General features: G+C 51.5%; 1 pseudogene; it reads left to right on the forward strand.

Moving 5' to 3' along the window:
* Window positions 1–1,587: 1,587 nt before the first annotated feature.
* LOC120662575 lies at window positions 1,588–4,899 on the forward strand (annotated as a pseudogene).
* Window positions 4,900–11,341: the final 6,442 nt, after the last annotated feature.

Genomic DNA, 11,341 nt, shown 5'->3' on the forward strand with positions numbered 1-11,341 from the left:
TCCTACGTGATAGATACTCCGTCCGAAGACGAAGTTAACCGATGAGGCAGACAGACGGCAGTGAAGAACCGCGGCTACGCAAGATATAGCCTGATGGAAAAAAAAGTTCAATTTACTCCCCTCAACTATAGCCAAAGTTTGGATAGCCCCATAAATTATAACTTGATTCAACTTACCCCCTAAACTATGTCATTTAGTTTATTTTACATCATAATATAATTTATTTTTTATATTTCTCTATACCTAAGTTGAATTAATTTCAAATTTTGCAGGGTAGTAGTGGACATTACAATGCATATTTAGAAAAAGTTTTATAATTTTTCCCCATTAGTTTTCATATAATTTTGAACTCCAACAATTAATTTATTATTAAATATTCTAACCTATCAAAATAATAATAAAAAATTATGATATATTTTTTTCCTAACATGCGTTATGGTGTGTACTATTATGTTGTAAAATTTCAACTTAAAACTCCACCTATGCATGGAGAAATAAAAAATACAAATTATATTAGGTGGTAATTTGAAGATTTTTATTTTTAACCTATTTTTAAGTTTTATTTGAAAAATAACCCACCCAAATAAATATTTGCAGATCTAACCCTTTTGGTCGCGCCAGTCCGCGTGGCATGACAAAAATATGCTGTCGCACCACATGCATTGGCGTGACAAAGGTGTGCCATGTTGGCACGCTCTGGAGCGCTCGGAAGAGGTCTGCCAGTGCATATTCCACACGTCAAGCTTGTCACGCCACTCCCACCGGCATGACAGTATAGTCTTGTCACGCCACCCCCGCCGGCATGATAGAAAAATTATATCTTTCTCATACGAACTCGGATGAAGATGAATTTTATATGAAAATTGTAGCTCTCAACGAGATCTACAACTTTATAGTTTTGATTTTTTTATTTGAAATCATTAAGATACTTAAATAATTTATTTAAACTTTTAACAACATATTAAGCACTTTTACCTCTATTGGATCGTCTCCAACTTGGCATGTTTATCATGATTCCACCAATTAAGTTCTATATAACATTTAATATATGAAATAGTATGAACTAAATTATAATAATTTAATAAGAACGTAACAAAAAGAAACGTGAGGCTAACGCGAGAAAGAAAGCGGACACAGCCAATAAAGAAAACAAGACAGGTACGGTGATTTTATTTGATTGCTTTTTATCATAATCATTGTTCGTTCTTTCATCTTCATTACGTTGGCAGGTGCTGAAATTGATCACCCTGGGACAACTGACGTGGGTTAATCTCAAGTAATCTCAAGTTACCTGCAGTTCTGTCCAGACAAACATTGCAGCAGGTTAGTGTGCCCGGGCGTATTTTTTTTCAAGTAATGTCACGTGGTGTAATTTATGCATAATTTCAAAGACATAGTGGCAGGCTTGTCAATGTAAAATGGCTCTGACATGTAATATCTCCCATTTGGGTGCATGTGTCCAATAAGTAATGCCACTCGGTTTTCTTTATTTCCGATGCACCAGATGAAATTTGTGTGCCACATACTGGGGATGGCAAAGATCTTGATAGATTAATCCAGTGTATCTTTCTAAAACTCAACGAAAACATGACAAACAAGGACTACATCACTTCTAGAGCCATTTTGTCGACTCGTAATGATTGGATTGATAGAATTAATATGAAGATGATCAGTAGTTTCCAGGGTGGGGAGGTGGAGTACCATAGTTTTGATTCTGCTGTAGATGATCCACACAACTACTACCCAGCAGAGTTTCTTAACAACCTAATACCCAATGGGTTGCCTTCGCATGTGTTGAAGCTCAATGTTGGTTGTCCAATCATATTGCTTCGAAATATTGATCCGGTGAACGGATTATTTAATGGTACGAGGCTTGTCGTTCGTGGATTCCAAAGAAATACACTTGATGCAGACATGGCTCATGTTTGGTCTTTATGGATATTTTGATTTCATCGAATGTAATATATATTGACTATGGCTCGTGTTTGGTCTTTATTTTAAGATTTTTCTAATTAAGTATTATGTATCTTGTGCTATGAATTTTTTTGCTGCCCATAGCAACGCACGGGCATGAACCTAGTGATTATATATTTTGATTATTTTAATCCAATTGTCAACCTTGGATTAATTCCATCGTAAATTCATGTGGACGTGTCACTTAGGTCAATCAACCCAAAAAAAAAAGTTCATAAATTTTTTTAGTTGTTCACCGTAGATCCATACCTATCCATATATGGACATAATGCCGACATGACTTGCTGACCGTACATTCCCCTTCTCTTTAATTGTCAACTTATTTTATAATGAAAGTTGTGTACCTATTGCCTTCTTTTCCACCATAACATCTCCATCCTCTGGTCAATGCGATGCTCGTCGATCACACCACTTACTTGTCTAGCCAAGACCATCACTCCAGGTGCCTCCTATCTATCCCACCATTCTAGATATTAGCTACCATTAATATTTAGAGTGTTACATTATATTCTATATTTAACAATTATATTGTTTGATTTCTCATTATATTTTTTATTAAATTATTATAATTTAGTTCATAATATGTCATATATCGAATGTTATATAGAACTTAATTAGTGGAATCATGATAAACACATCAAGTTGGAGATGATCCGATAGAGGTAAAGTGCTTAATATACTGTTAAAAGTTTAAATAAAATATTTATATATCTTAATTACTTCACATGAAAAAACTCAAAACTACAAAGTTGTAGATCTCGTTGAGTGCTACAATTTTCATATAAAATTCATCTTCATCCGAGTTCGTATGAAAAAGATATGATTTTTCTAATATCAGACCTTGTCACGCCGGCGGGGATGGCGTGACAAGACTATACTGTCACGCCGGTGGGATTGGCGTGACAAGCTTAACACGTGGAATATGCACAGACAGACCCCTTCCGAGTGCTCCAGAGCGTGCTAACCCCTTCCATGCGCTCCAGAGCGTGCTAACGTGGCACACCTTGTCACGCTAATGCATGTGGCGCGACAGTATGTTTTTGTCACGCCACGCGGACTGGCATGACCAAAAAGATTAGATCTGTAAATATTTATTTGGTGGGTTATTTTTGAAATAAAACTTAAAAATAGGTTAAAAATAAAAAAAAATCGAATTTGAACCATATGATATAGTTTGGGGAGTAAAATGAATCAAACGATAGTTTAGGGGTTATCCAGAGTTTGGCTATAGTTGAGGAGATTAATTTAGATTTTTTCTAAAATTAAGAAATCTTACAACCCATGGCCCAACTGATATTTGGGCCTCGGTATATGCCAATTGGCAGCCAACACACTCCGAATCAATCCAGGTCAGAGAATACCGGCAAGGCGAGGCGAGGCACCGAAGGCAATGCGATCCAGGCTCCCTGATTCCCGAGATAGGCCCTGTTTGGCACCACGACCACCAGCCGCCCGTCGCTTATCCGCGAATGCAGCTCGGACGCCATTTCTCTGCTTTTCCCTCAGGCAGTACAAAGTTTCGCTTTTTTTCGTTGCAGGCGTTGGCCAGACGCGCGTCTAACGCGAAGCGTTGGACGGGATTATTTCCGCTTACCGCGTTTAATCATCGCCACCGCGGTCCCAAATAGGCGATAGCCGCGCGAAAATAATTAATTCCCTGCCACTGTCAAGCACGGCTGGGCTGGTCAAATTCCAGAGTCTTTTACCTCTATACCATCAAAAAAGTTGGTGCTTACTTCCATACAACTAAAAAATTTCTTCGCACATATATACCATCGCGTGAACTTTTTTTTGTCTTGTGTACCATTTTGAACGGATGAAACACTAACAGAGACTAACGGGACTGTAGAAAGGCTGTTATACCGTTCGGTGCTCAAAATTGCTTTGACACTGGGAGTTCACTTGTTTGGGAGTCTTTTACGTGTATGCCCTTATGAAAGTTGGTGCCGACCTCTATGCCCCTAAAACGTTTGATCGCACCTGTATGCCCTCGCGTGTTTTTCTCGTGACTCGTGTGCCCTTCTGTTAGAAACGGACAGTAAACAAACTCTGACATGTGGGTCTGAGCAGGGGAAAAGATTAAATTGCCCTTGTGAGTGGAAGGGCCACTCCCCTTTACCAGCCCGTGGCGCACCCCCCGCCCCCCCCCCAATCCCCCGCCGCTGGGAGCCCCTCACCCCCGCGGCCTCCCCCTCCGGTGGCTAGGGCGCACGTGGGGGCACCGCGCGTGGAGGGAGCGCCCGTCCCTGCGCATCCGAGGCGTCCGGGTCAGGCGATAAGCAGCAGAGTACTGCGACCCCAAGGAGCGCATCCTGACGGTGCGCAAGACCTCGCACTTCTCCCCCGGTGACGGCTTCGCAGCCTACGACCACCGCACGGGCGGGCTGGCCTTCCGCGCCAACACCTACGGCCGGGGCCACGGCGGGTGAGCTCGCGCTGCTGGGCCCGGGCAGGGAGCCACTCCTCACTGTGCGCCGCCGTCGCCCGTCGCTGCACCAGCACTGGGAGGGCTTCCTGGGCGCCCGTGCTGACGGCCAGAAGCCGCTCTTCTCGGCCCGCCGGTCATCCATCCTCGACAGCGCCACGACCGGCGCCGTCGTTGAGCTCCTCCCGCCGCCCTCCTCGTCGCCGCCGGGCGCCGCCCCCGTGCTGCTCCGCGTCGACGGGTCCTTCGCACGGCGGTGCTGCCGCGTGGTGGCGGCGCCCAGGGCCGAGGGGGAGAAGGCCAAGCTGGTGGCGGAGATTAGGAGGAAGGTGGACGAGGGGACGCGCGTCGTCATGTGCCGGGGCGTGTTCGTGCCGAAGGTGAGCCCCGGCTTCGACGCCGCGTTCGCCATGGGGATCGTGCTCGTGCTCGACCAGATTGCCGGCAACGGGCCCGGAGACGACGCCGGAGCGGACATTCTCGACGCCAAGATCTGGTGACCGGTTTTGCAGGCCGCGTACGTTTCCCCCCGAGCGATGTAATTGCAGCGGTGCCCTCTCATAGAAGGGCAAAGAGGTCTTTTTCCAGCGCCGTTACCTACCGTTACCTCCTGTTCCATCCAAAAGGGCACACGGGTCACGGAAAAAAACGCGAGGGCATACACGTGCAACCAAATTTTTTAGAGGCATACAGGTCGACACCAATTTTCGTAAGGAAATGCACGTAAAAGACTCCTTGTTTGGATCGCGCGCTGGAACGCCCAAAACAGCAGCGCGGCCGCAGCCAGAGCCAACCCCAACCTGCCCGTGAGTGAGTCCGACCATTTCTTTACGGCAACTTGCGACCACCGCCACCGCCACCGCCACCGCCACGGCCATCCAAGCTCCCGTCCTTATCCTGGAATTCCACTTACGAACTCACCACCACATCAGGAAGCCATCAAGCCCCTCGACTCGGGAAGTCAGGAATTGAGGATGTGCCTGACGCGCAGCCCCCGCGAGGACGACGACAAGGAAGGCCGCGGCCGCGGTCGCAGCGCACGCGCGTTCCGCGAGTGAGCCAAGCCACCCGTCGCTCGCGCGCCTCGTGGGCACCGTGCGCATGCTCTCGGCGTGGTCCTGCCACGGGTGGCTCTTCCTCGTCCTCGAGCTACGGCCTCGCGCTCCTGAAGGCCGTCCACGCCACGCTCGGCAAGACACTCGTGACGCCGTGGGCCGCGGCGGCCCTCCGCGATGCCGGCAGACCAGGCGCTCGACGCCTTCCTCGCGCTCGCGGACGCGTACTGCACGTTCGCCTCTGCGATGCTTGCGGCGAGGCAGAGCGTGGCGGAAGCGCGGGCGGGCGCCCGGTGCGGGGACGGCGCAACGGTGGTCGAGTCGGCGCGCGCTCAGGCGGACCGATAAGGAGTTCCGCCACCTCGCTGCAGCGATGCGGCACGCAATGGCATTGCCGGGCTCCGCGCCCTAGCCCGGCAGCCGGGCTGACCTCCCCGCACGGGGCTTCGGAGCCGCGCGGCCTCCTCGCGGAGCAGCGGCGAGGCGGCGCTGCTTGGTGGTCGTGGCGGAGCGGCGGCCTCCTCACGGAGCGGCGGTGCTGGGTGGCCGTGGCGGGCGGCGGACGGCAGCGGGCGACGATGGTAGGAGTGGCGAGCGGCGGGCGGGACTCGGTCTGGGTACCGATCCCCCAAGGGAGAGGATGGTTCCGTGGTAACTGCAAGTGTCAAGGGCAAGATGGTCTTTTACACAATCCGGTCCCATCTGTCAACGCTTTTAAACCGTTAAATCCTAACGGAAAGTGGACGGAGTGGTATAGAGAGCAAAAGAAAGTTTGTGGGATGGTACACAGGTGTGAACAAACTTTTTAATAATACATAGATAAACACTAATTTTTTTAATAGTACACAAGTAAAAGACTCCAAATTCCAACTGCCTCCGCCTGCGCCAGCAACCCCTCGTGTTGGCCGTAGCCATGGCGGGCTGGAATTCTCAGGCCCGGTTTGATGTCTGTAGCGCAACTAGCGTGCTAAGGCGCGTGGCGCCGGGCGGTCGGCGGAGGTGTGGGGCCCACAGGAAGCGGATGGATTCCGAGCCTACACGCGGCTGTATCTTTCACGAGTGAAGGACCGGAAATGGCTTGTGCGATAGCGAGAGGACGTGTTTTTTTAGGTGTGAGCTAACAAATTCAGGATAACTAGGCTCTTAGAGATGCTCTGACGCCAATCCGTCACTCGCGCTCGCCAATCCCATCTGCCGCTTACTATCTCGCGCCTTGCCGCTCCCCTCTCACCCCGCGCTCGCACCAATCCACAGCGGGAGAGGCAAGCAGGCCGCCGCCGGGAGGCAGGCCGGAGAACCGCCGTGCCCGTCGCCAATCCCGCGCGTCCGGCGGTGAGGCCGGAGTACTTGGCGATGATGCCCTGCGACTGTGCGAGATGCGCGTCGCGATGCGGAGGCATGCCATGCGCCGACAGCAGCTGCTCGTACAGCGGGTTCGCCATCACCTCTGCCTTGCATCGCGCCGTATCGATGTGGATGCTAACTTGCCGAGTGCAGAATGTGGGTGGTGTGCGAGCTGCAGCAGACCACGACGAGCGTCCACACGAAGGCGATGCGGCCTCGGCTCCGCGCCAGGAGCTCCTACTTCCTGGTCGTTGGCCTTGTTTGGTTGTTGTTCTAGAATTCATAGGACGAGGTTTGACTGTCTATTAGAGGTGTCAAATAACGGCTGTTTACAAAATCAACTCCGGAAACCCTGCGCTAGAAACTTTGAAGAATTTAATGAGACCTTGACCGTGTAATTAGAGGATAGTTACTGTAGCATCACTTTAGCCCATCATCAATTAATTATCATCATTAGATTCATCACGAAAAATTACACCCATCCTTGAAGAGGTTTTGCAAATAAACTTCATTTAGTACTTTATGTATGTGAGATTTTTTTTCGGAAAATGTGCATAGTAGGAATCCTAGAATTCTAGACCTAAAAGCAGGTACAATAATGAGCTTATAGCCAAACTAGTCAGTAATTTTTTTGATGTGGAATGGAGAAGGGAGAAGAGAGCTTGGCTTCTAGTTAAGCACCAAGCACGGATGCATAGGTAATAGGGTTAATTGGATTCGTGCCATTACAATTATCTGAGTTCACTGATCTGCTATTACAATTCGTCATATTGGAATCATACCACTACAAATTTACAACTCTACGAAGCATGCCACTACATACCCCTTCGTTGTGTTTCTAAAAAATTTTGGACCAAAATACCCTTGGTCTTCTTCTTCCTCTAATCCCCTTCTCTCCTTCATCTCTCTCCATGACGTTCGGATCTCCGATGGCCGCCCGATTGCTAGCTCTCGCGGAAGGGAGGTCGCGCTCTCGCCAGGGTTTACAAAACCGGTGGGAACCGGTCCGGTTTGGGCCGATACCAAACCGGCCCAAATTCAAAATTCAAATTTGAATTCAAAAAAATGAAAAATTCTCAAAAAATTCCTAAAAATACTTCAAGGTGCGACGAATCTAATTGTGTCAAATTTTCTCAAAAATTCGTTCGTTTAACATACTTTTCGGGCATTTAAAGTTAAACCAAAAAAGAAAAGGAAAAAATGAGACGGCCCATTAAGGCCCACTTGGCAAACCGGTCAAACCGGCCGGTAAACCGGTCAAACCGGCCGGTATAACGTTCCAAACCGGTTACACATGCAATTTTAAATTTGGATTTGAATTCAAACCGGTCAAACTGGCCGGTATACCGGTACGAACCGGTTGAACTGAGTTTTTTGAATTCAAATTTGAATTCGACCGGTATCGACCGGTTTCCGGCCAAACCGGACCGGTATACCGGTACCGGACCCCGGCGGTTTGGCCGGTAATGAAACCCTGGCTCTTGCACGCCCGTCGCGGCAAATGCTTGCACGCTGCTAGGCGCCCGAACCTCGCGCGCGGGCCGCTCTCCGCGCGTCGTTCCCGCGCCGGTGGCCCGCCCTTGCGCGGCTGCGCCGCCGCCACGCAGTGTCCCGGCCGGCCCGCCCACAGCCTCGCCGCCCTCGCGCGCGCCATACCCCGAGCATCGCGTCCTGACCCACCGCACGCTGCCTCGCCTGGGCGACGTCACACGCGCCCGCTACTTCGGCGCGACGCATGGGTGAGCCGACTGGCATCCGAAGCAGCACGCCTTCCCCTTCTTCAGCTTCTTGCCGCTGCTCTCTTCACTGCCCAGCCAAGCAAACCAGCAAGCTCCCCCTCCACCCACCTGCTGCCGCTGCCGAGGAGACGAACCATCCAAAAACCCAAGCACCAGGTAGGAATCGCCGGCGACAGGAGCAAGCAAAGCATCCCTACCCCAGCATCGGATCCGCGGCCCGTCCATGGTGGATCAGGAGGCGGCGTGGCCCCCTGGACCTCCCTCCTGCTGCGCGCGTTGAATCAATGCTCCCTGCGGAGGGGTCTGCTCATGGAGAGAGAGAGGAAGGGGAGAGGATAGAGAGAGGAAGGGTAGAGGGGATGAGAAGAAGAAAGTTAGGGGTGTTTTGGTCTATAAAATATAGGGTCATTTTGATCCATGCCACTACAATTTCTTGAAGTTAGATTTCATGTTGAAATCCATGCCATTGAGTGGCATGATTTTGAACGTGACACCCAATTTCACGGAGTTGTGGTGGCACGAATCGAATTTTCCCAAATATAAGAAACACAACGAAAGGATATGTAGTGACATGTTTCGGAGAGTTGTAAAATTATAGTGGCACAGTTCCAATATGACGAATTGTAATGGCAGATCAGTGAACTCGGAGAACTGTAATGGCATGGATCCAATTAACCCTAGGGCCTTGTTTAGATGCGAAAAGTTTTGGGTGTAAAATACTGTAGCACTTTCGTTTGTATTTGGTAATTATTGTCCCGCCATGGGTTAACTAGGCTCAAAAGATTCGTCTCACAAATTATAATCAAACTGTGTAATTAGTTATTTTGTTTAGCTATATTTAACACTTCATGCATGTGTTCAAAAATTCGATGTGACGGGGAATCTTGTAAAATTTTGAAATTTTGAGTGCATCTAAACAAAGGCTAGGTAATAATGGGTCCTAATAAAGATCTATATGGGGACAATAGAAAATAGAATGAAACCATATAATAATAATAAAATTTTTTGAAGACAAGTACGAGCCAATTATTGGATAGTTAAGACTCTTGTTACTTGGCTTATAGCCAAACACTTAGACTCTATTATTACGAAATTCTTATTGGCGCTCGTGCGCCGCTAGTAAAAGCAGCGAACGGACGTCCTCAACCTCGTCGTCTTCAACCTCCTGCCGCGGCCGTGAGCTAGGGTTTGGGGGAGGGGGAGGGGGCGGCCAAGGAGGGTGGGAGGTGGGTGGAGCGGCTAGGGCTGGAATCGAGCCGAGCCTCGATTTTTTTCGAGCTTTCTTCGAAATCAATATATTCGTATTTATTATAGTCTCCCACGTTGTTTGATATGCAACTTCAAATCGAGCATAACGAGCCGAGCCTGTCAAAATTGACTTTTGTTCCAAATCAACTAATCTTTATTTTAAAAAAAGAACAAACGTAATCGGAGCAATTTTGAAACGAGCCACCGAGCCAGCTTAACGAGCTTTTTTTCCAGCCCTAGGAGCGGCCACCGGCGAGGTCGCCGGCGGCCGGGGTGGTGGCGGGAGGCGGCGGCTTTAGAGTCCGGGTTGCTGGGGATGGGGGGCGGCTCGCCGGCTCCCATGGCCACCCGGCCATAGAGGAGGGGGCCGGGGGTGGCAGCGGCCCGGCGGTGGAGGTGGGTTGTCAGGCGGAGGGCGCGGCGCCGCCGGCCGGGCCCGGCCGGACAACCGGTGAGCGGTGGCCGGCGGCGACGGGACGGCGCGGTGGCGGGCTCGGTTAGTGCGGCGGCGGTGGAGGGTGGCGGCGGAGGCCGCTGGAGCCGAGGGAGGCGGTCGACGGTGGGGGCGACGGGCGACGGAGGTAGAAAAAAGAAGGAAAAATGAAGATGGAAGAAGGAAGAAGATGAACAGAAACCGTTCGTTCCTAGCGAACGAACGCCCGGTAGAGTCCCCCCTATTAAGAAACCGTTCGTTCCTAGCGAACGAGCGCCCGGTAGAGTCCCCCCTAATACCATGCTCTAACCAAACAAAGCCGTTATCTCGCTGCGCCAGGAGCTGCTCCTTTCCTGGTCGTTATCTCGCGGCACTTGCGGACGCTGTCACTGGCCCCTGCTCACGAATCCCGCACCGCCGCTCACCAATCCCGCGCCACGCCGCTCGCCTCCCGCCCTGCAAACGCCCAATCGACCGTGGGAGAGGCGGGCTGCCGCCGCTGGGAGGCCAGCCGCCGCCGCGGGTGGCCGCTGGGACCGTCGCCAATCCCGCGCGTCCGGCCGCGGGGCACAGCAGAGATGACGTCCCGGATGACCGGACGCGCGGGGCGCACCGGCGGCCCTCCCCGCGCCACGGAGGGACCCGTCGTCCGCCTCGATAGTTGTCGATGTAGCCGCCGGATCCGGCACAACCACGATGCTGCTCGAGCTCGATGTGACAGCATGATGTGCGGCGGCTGTGCAGCGCGGGTGCGGGCTGTCCTGGCCGCAGACCTGCGGGTGGAGACGGCTGCCGTCACCTCCTCGCCGAGTCCGCGGCCATGCGGCTGCCGGCTGCGGGCGCCGGGCCGGCGCCGGGCGCGGGGGAGGAGCTTGCGGCGAGCCTCCCAGCGGCAGCGCCCGCCTCTCCCGCGGTGGATTGGCGCCGGTGCGGGCTGGGAGGCAAGCGGCGAGGCGCGGGATTAGCGAGCGGCGGGCGGGACGGGCGAGGGAGAGCGCCGGATTGGCGTCAAAACGGAGTCGCGACGTGAAAACGAAGTTCTGCAGATGGGGCCGGCGCATCAACCTTTGGATCCTCTTTCAACGTCCCTGATCGAGGCCATGTCCAGCCGTGACATGTCACC

Source organism: Panicum virgatum, chromosome 2N (assembly GCF_016808335.1).
Source record: "Panicum virgatum strain AP13 chromosome 2N, P.virgatum_v5, whole genome shotgun sequence".
NCBI classification, from domain to species: Eukaryota; Viridiplantae; Streptophyta; class Magnoliopsida; order Poales; family Poaceae; genus Panicum; species Panicum virgatum.